At 31.8% G+C, this 7,965-nt stretch overlaps 1 long non-coding RNA gene across 1 annotated transcript; it reads right to left on the bottom strand.

Annotated features, from left to right (window-relative positions):
- Positions 1–1,999: 1,999 nt before the first annotated feature.
- On the bottom strand, positions 2,000–4,579 carry LOC115710144 (uncharacterized). Its single transcript, XR_009686849.1, has 5 exons — positions 4,455–4,579; positions 3,789–3,905; positions 2,865–2,975; positions 2,434–2,500; positions 2,000–2,327 (listed from the first exon to the last, which is right to left on the bottom strand). It is a non-coding gene; the product is annotated as an uncharacterized LOC115710144 (long non-coding RNA).
- Between the last annotated feature and the right edge of the window lie 3,386 nt (positions 4,580–7,965).

Raw genomic sequence — 7,965 nt, 5'->3', positions numbered from 1 at the left:
GTGTCATCAATTGATGAACAGCTAGATGTTGCATTTATAATATTTATCTTTCGAGATCTAACAATATTATGTTTGTCTAACGTTGACAATCCATTAGGGATTTATCTCATTAGAACCACAAACCAAGTTAGACCAACAATGAAGATTCGAAATTAAACTACAATTTAATAACAGAAAATAACATGGTTCAATATAAATTCGTACACAATATAGAAATTATTAGACACATAGCAAGTAGGAATGACAAGTGAAAATACTAAAACATACAGTCCTAAATAATTTCCAAGGTCTTCAACAAACTTATATCAGTGTCCCGTTTAGGCGAGAGTCAGTGATACCATCCATTGAATAGAGTTGTCAGCTCATCTAAAATGATAAACATTCTAGCAACCTTTTATTCGATCAAGATTGGAATCCAGCATTGTGCCATTTAGGCGAGAGTCAAGGCTATTCTATCTTATGAGCTTCCACCATTGTTTCATACTTTTGTAAGTAAAATATAGTCGCCACCATTAGGGTGATCAATACTAATATAAAACACTTACAAATAATATTATCTTTCGAGATTCTACGACGTTAAATTGCTAATGAACGTTCCTCCATTAGGGAGGATTACTCACTAAAACAAGAACTATGTAGAACCAACAATGGAGATCGAATGTACTAATAATAAAGCTCATTATTTAAAGTGTATTTTCTTCTAATATTTATTTTAATCAATTTATTTTATATATATTTATTTAATTAAAATTTCCAATTTAGAATGAAAAATTCTAAATATAAATTTTAATTTAATATTTATAAACTATACTTGGATGGATATGAAAATAACATGAATTATTTCCATCTTAGTAATAATTTCTAATAAATATTTAGAAAAATATTCAATTTAAGTTGTTTCAAAATTAATTTAAATTAATTTACAACTCAAATTTAACTTTCTATAAATATATATATTGCATTTCGAAAATTGACGTATTTAAGAATACAATTTTCGAAAAATGGTTGTTAAAATAAAATAAAATAGATCCTGAAAAAAATTATTCTAATTTTATGTTGGCTGAAAATTAATTAATAAAATTAATTTACAATAAAAATATAATTTTCCTATTTAATTAAACATTAAAGAAAAATTTCAAATATTTAAGTATCATGATGAATATAAACTTAAATATTAATTTTCTATTTAATTGAACACTAGAAAAATACTTCAAGCAAAACAGGTAATAATTATCTAGACTTTCATTAACTAATTAATTCATTTTCTAATGATAATATATTTTAATTAATCAGTATATGAAAAAATCATTGATTTAAGTTGGTCCAAAATTAAAATAAATAATTTTCAACTTTAATCTATTTTTCAAATAAAATTCAAAATTTCTGCATTAAAAAAATGCAATTTCGAAAATAATAAAAAAAAGATTAATAAAATAAAATATATTTGAAAAATTATTCAAATTTAAGTTATTCTGGAATTTTAAAGAAAAATTTCCAACTTAAAATAATTTTCTATTTAATTAAATATCATGAAAATAACAATATTTAAGTATCATGATGAAAATCAACTTAGATATTGAAATTTTCAATTTAATTAAATGTATTAAATTCAAGAAATAAATAATTAAGGTGGCGTTTGATAACACTTTTGCTTTTTAATTTTAAAAACAGAAAAATAAAAGTAGATTTTTTGTTTTTAAAATTTTATTTTTAAAAAATAAAAATGCGTTCTACAACCACTTTTGTTTTCAAATTTTAAAAACAGAAAATAAAAGTGTGTTCTGCAATCACTTTTGTTTTCTGTTTTTAAAAACAAAAAATAAAAATGTGTTCTGTAACCTGTTTTATTTTTTAATTTTAAAAACAAAAAACATAAATTTTAATTTTTTTTTATTAAAAAAATTATGAATATCATTTATTTTTATTTTTAAATAAATATATAATTATAAACAAATTACATAAAAAAATACTCATTAACATCTTAAAAACATTCAAGTAATTTGAAATCACGAAACTCATTATCTATAACACAAAAGTGACAAAATCATAATAAAATATGAACTAATAATTGTCCAATCTTGAAAAAAAATATTTAAAAAGTTTTAATTATTAATAAACTTCACTCATTATGTTCATCGTCGATTTGCTCTCCTTATATGATAAGCTATTTCATCACAGATATTAGCCATTTCACGAATTTGATCTCTTAAAATGCTAAACTCAACACTATCATTCAAAGTTTCGTAAGTGCTTTGTATAGTAGTATCTTGTACTTCGGGAATATCTTCATCTCCATTATTTTTTTCTCAAGTCAGTCGAATCAAAACCTAGACATTTCCATCAAATAACAACTTGTCACTTAGGGATATATGCCTTTTATTAATGAATGTCATGATGGAGAATTAGTCAATTAGTACAACATTTTATGAGTACCTGAAGAATGCGAACTTTGTTGTTATCTCTTGACACTATCCTAAGAATTGCTAAATTTGAAACTATCCTGCATGATCAATTTCATGAATAAAATATACAAAATTAAAGAATAATATTACAAATAACAATGTATTGTACAAGTCTAACAAATACCTTCCATTGGTAAATTATTGTTCCTGAACATGCAATTGTTTAAATAATAATAGGACCCCCTCTAATCACAGGTCTTTCCTAAATGGCTACATTAGAAGTAACGATACATGTGATGGCATACTCATTATAGGCTCATATTTCGTTTTCTCTGAGAAAATTTCCTAAACTTTTATGTTGATTACGTACAAGGTATTGAAGTCCTAATTCATAAGTAAAAAGGTCAAACCCATTCACATATATTTAGCAAATATACAAATAAGAAACTATAAAGTACAAACCTACAAACAGATATTTTGAAAAGATGAAGAGACTTGGTAGAGAGGTTACGAATAATCTCCGAAATATGCTCCTTGCCTAATGCATATACTACTGGATAACCAAGAAGCCATCTGAAGCATATACAATAACATCATGATGTGAGTGTGATATCTTGTTCTAATTTTGAAACTGAAGCTACACAGAAGAAGGATTGTCTATCTTCTAAATTAATCAAAGGTCCATCTTTGTATGCAATTACTTATGGATACCACAAAACGAATAGGTAAAATACTCACATTATTAATGCAGATGTATCTTAATATAGAAAATTACCCATTTAAAGTTGGTACTGTGACCTGGGTGTCTTGCAAACAACTACTAAGATCAATAAAATTGGGACTAAATAAAACAACTGAACAAGAAAAATTCTACATCAAGACAAGCAAAATGTTGTGCATAGAAACAAGTTGGACTTTTTTTGTAGGAAAAACAGAGGTGAGATTACAGTACATATTATTTGTTACCTTTTCTTTAGTGCTTTAATTGGGTTAGTTTCTTTTCTCATATCATAATCTGAATTTTCCCACTTGAACAGTTCTCTATTTAAAGTTTATGTTGGTATATATTTTCCTAACAAGCATGAAATTCTCTGCTTCCTTATTTAAACTAAATCAGCATTTATTCATACTCCAAGGACATTTAATGTTGGAAACAAAACTACCACAAACCCATAACTTAATTTCTTTTACTAATTCTGGTACCCTTTTTCCTAATTTGCTTACACCAAGACAAACACTAAAGAACCACAAACCCATCAAGTACTCAATGATATTTTATTGAGTAGAATATTTTTGCTACAAAGTTTTATTAGAATAATTGTAATGTAAGCATCAAACATTAATCAATAATATACATTTTAAAAGCTAGTAGCATCTGGATCAAACCTCAAAGCAAAGTAGGTTTATGAGGAAGGAGGGTCTTGATAAATAAGTAGCTGCCCTTCCCTTGTATTCCCACCTAGTTCCATCACCTACGATCGATCAGCTAGACCAGCTAACTCTCTGAAAATCGCAGCACAAGTTGCATAAGTTAGTTGTTTTCATATGTTAGTAAACTATAAATAAGAACAACAATGATTCCAAACAGAGTGTAGGAGGGATCCCAACTCAAATGTCAAATTGAAATCTAAGGGCATATATATTAAAAAAGCATCTTCATACCTAGACTAGCAAAAGTAAATAAATCATATAATAATAGAAATTGATATTGTTAAACTATAAACAAAGAGAGATCTGTGAGTGTGTGAGTGAGAAAGAGCTTTCAAAAAGAGAAAAAATAGGAGTGGCGGCAGGAGTAAGAGTGAGATAGGGTTAGAGAATCAAAGAAGACTTAGCATACATACATATATATATATACACCAATAAATCTGATGAAAAACCCTAATTGTATGTAGTGAATAAAACTGGAATGAAGTGTAGCATAATCCTAAGTAGAAAGCATAACCCTAAGTAGAAAGCATATATGGAGATGAAGATTTTCTCAAACCTAGAAAAAATTTGAGAGAGAGAGAGAGTGAGAGAGAAGAGAGATAGAGATGAAGAAATCTTTACCGGGAATGGAATAGCTGAAGCCATTGATGAATTTTTGGAATGGAACTGAGCAAGGAACGAGTGATCCAGAGAGAGAGAAGGAAATGAGAAAAAAGTGATTTTAAAATCATCAAATACGTGTTTTTAAAATTTGTTTAAATTTGATTTTAAATTAAAAAAACAAAAAATAAAATCAGTTACCGAACATTATTTTCAAAATGTGTTTTTATAATTTTGATTAAAAAATATAACAATCTACTTTTAAAATTGTTACCGAACAGAGCCTAAGTATAGAGGAGACTTAATTATTAATTCTCGTTTAATACTAGGAAAAATATACTTAACTTTGACTATACAGAAATTAATTATTAAACAATTAATTTCACAATCTATGATATTTTTCTAATTAAATATTAGAAAATATAATTAGTACTAGAAATAACTATCTAGAATATATATCATTAACTAAGTATCTTTTCAAAAATTTAGAAAATATCTAATTTAACTTGTTATAGAAAGAATCCAAAATAACCAACTTAAAAATTTCCAAATAAAATTTAATTAAATATCAAAATTAAGTTGTAACTGTTGGAATTATTTTACCAGGATCTAGATTTACTACCAATTATATTTTATTAACATCCTAATATGAATTCTAAAACAATGAAATAAACACATAAGAGTTTAAGAAAACCTTACATTGGGTGCAGCGGAATATAATGACTCCTTCCATTCAGATCTCTAGCCCTTAATTCCTTTCTGTAGCAGAGCATAATCAAGATCTGAATCTGGATCTTCTTCTCTCCTTCTTTGATGCAGATTTTCCACAGTCTTACATACTATGATTGAGGTACCACTTGATGTGTGTGGGCACTACTCATCACTCAAAGAAATTTTGAAAAAAACAGAGAAGAAAGAGAGAGGGAGTTGCGGCTTCAGAGTGTTTGAGTGAAAGAAAATAATACAGTCATGTGTTTGTAAAACCTGAAGCCTTTACCTTCTATTTATAGAATACCACATAGGGTTAAGGTTGAATTACTTGGCATTTAAAAATGAAAAATAAAATGAAAAATAGGAAGCATAGTGGCCGGCCATGGAATAAGGAAACAAGTCTCTCACTTTTGCAACTTTCCTATTTTATCATTCCTAGTTTCCCATTCTCCAAAATTGCCAATTTTCTCATTCAACCATATAAATGTAAAATCTAATTATTTAATAACTATAATTAATTATTCAATAATATATTGTCATTTATTTTATTCATTAATAAAACTAATCAAAGTTTTCCAATTAATAAATATACCCTTTGGTTGACCGAGGTTTTCGGCAACTAATAAAATATGATAAAACTATTGAGCTGTAAGAAAGTGAGAGAAGGATTTTTACGTGGTTGGGGCGTTAATGAGCCTTAGTCCACGAGTCTTTGTTATTTATGGATGTATTTAATACAGAATTTATACTTGGGAGAATGTCACCCTTATAAATACAGAGAATGTTCTTGGTGAGTATTTACTCTTCTTGCTCATATGCAGCCCAAGATTCTCGACCTCATTTAATGAGCTTTGAGGGGGTATTTATAGTGTTTTTGGTGGGGTAATCCCTAGAATTGTTCTTACAAGTGTATCTGTAAGTATCCATAAAGTTGGGTATTCCCAATGAATATACCATGAGTAATGCATGGTCAAATCCCTAGGTGCTGTAGGGTTTTTATGTGGAATGTCCTTTTTGCCTTTTGATTGACGTGAATTTTCACAGTGTAGCCGTCGCTAGACTTAAATGATCATTACTGTGGCGCTGCTGGTTGGAGGTTGTGCCGTCAGACTTTATTGCGTGTTGCAGTCTCAACATGCTTCCTCCCATGCGGCATTTAATGCGACTTGATTGCTCAGGAGAGGCCTGACACCTCGCGGAGATGCCTTAGTGTTGTGTGAGCCTCCGGGAACACCTAAAACTCCGGGTGCCTTCTCCGGGACCTATGTCCAGGATGTTACCTTATGGTATAAAAAGACTTAGCAAATATTATCAATTGTTTGATCCACGTGTCCCTGTCCCGTTGGTCCACGTATATTAGGCGAAATCAGGGGCAACATTTACCCCTCAAGCTTTGTTTATTTGAAAAATGAAACAAGGCTTGCTCAGGTGCCTCCCGTTGACTCCTCGGTTTCCTGGCACGAGCTTAGAGCGCGTGAGGGTGTATTTAATGATGGCATTTAATGCAGCGATTCACTTTTTGCAGAGGTCGATTCGTTTCACGCCCATTGATTGATACGGTGCATTAATGGTGTCAAACGGATACTCAAACGTTTCCACCGCCTTAATTGTAAATTAGTCTCGCCCGTTGATCTTTGGGTATTTGAATCGTGCGTCTCCCCCACCGTTCGATTGGTAGGTGGTGATGCCTGTTCCTCATGCATTTTTGCCTATAAAAGCCACCATCTTTCCTTCATTTTGGTTACTTCCCATTTCTTGCCAACTTTGCTCGAATTTCCTAGAGAGAAAATTCTCAGACCCAGCACGAAGCTTTTGAACACTTTGCGATTTTCCCAGTTCTTCCTTGCTCGCTGCTACCAGTCCTTCTCATCTTCACTCGACTCGCATCAGGACCCCCAGTTCAACACTTCATTGTAAGTTTTTTGCACCTTTTGGCATTATTGAATGGCATGCTATTACTCGTTCTGTTTGTTCTTTTCTGGGTTTGCATTCGAGATTTCTGGGCATGCAAGTGTTTAAGTTCTTCATGTATTCTGCTTTAAATTTACTGCTTTAGTTGTAAGATTGCCATTATCATGCCTCTGTTGTTATTGTGCATTTTCATTGTAGAAGACCATACGCTCTTCGTTCAATGGTTGCTTAGGGCATATAATAGGATCTTTTCTTTCTGTTTCCTTTATCGTGTAAAACCACCTTCTGTGATTTTACTGCACCCGACACTTGTTCAGGGAATCTTTCTAGGGTTTCCCGTGTGACACGTGTCCGGAAGGGGCCTCTTTCCAGCGGTTAGGGGACCCCCATTCCCTTTTTCTTGACTTAGGGTTTGGTATGGGGCCTAACTGCTGGAGTTTCTCTCTTTTCTTTTTTTTTTTCACAGAATAGCAAAATGTCTGCCTCTGACTCGAATTCCTCAAAGAAAAGCGGGAAGCGCATGGCTACTATAGAGGAGGTCTCCTTGGGACCCGTTGCCCAGGAGGGGTATAAGTCCCGGGCAACCGGATGGGAAGCGGCCGAGCTTCATTCCACCTTGACCTGTCCCCACCAACTGGAGAACATTGTGGACGTTGCTGGGATCAAGCCTTCCACCTCGGGAACCTACCATCGGCCACCTCGCGATGCGGAGACGCCCAACCACAATTATGGCGGCTTCGGAGCCTGGAGCCAAACGCACCTGATGGCTGGTGCCATGCTTCCTCTTCAGGACTACTTTGTTAATTTTCTTGTTTTCGTCGGCCTTGCTCCATATCAACTCATTCCCCAAGCTTACCGCCTGCTTTCAGGCTTGTTTATTTTTTATGCCGCCCGCGGATGGGGATCTCCC

This window comes from Cannabis sativa, chromosome 3 (assembly GCF_029168945.1).
Source record: "Cannabis sativa cultivar Pink pepper isolate KNU-18-1 chromosome 3, ASM2916894v1, whole genome shotgun sequence".
Lineage (NCBI taxonomy): Eukaryota > Viridiplantae > Streptophyta > Magnoliopsida > Rosales > Cannabaceae > Cannabis > Cannabis sativa.
This window is presented reverse-complemented; position numbering and strand designations above follow the sequence as displayed.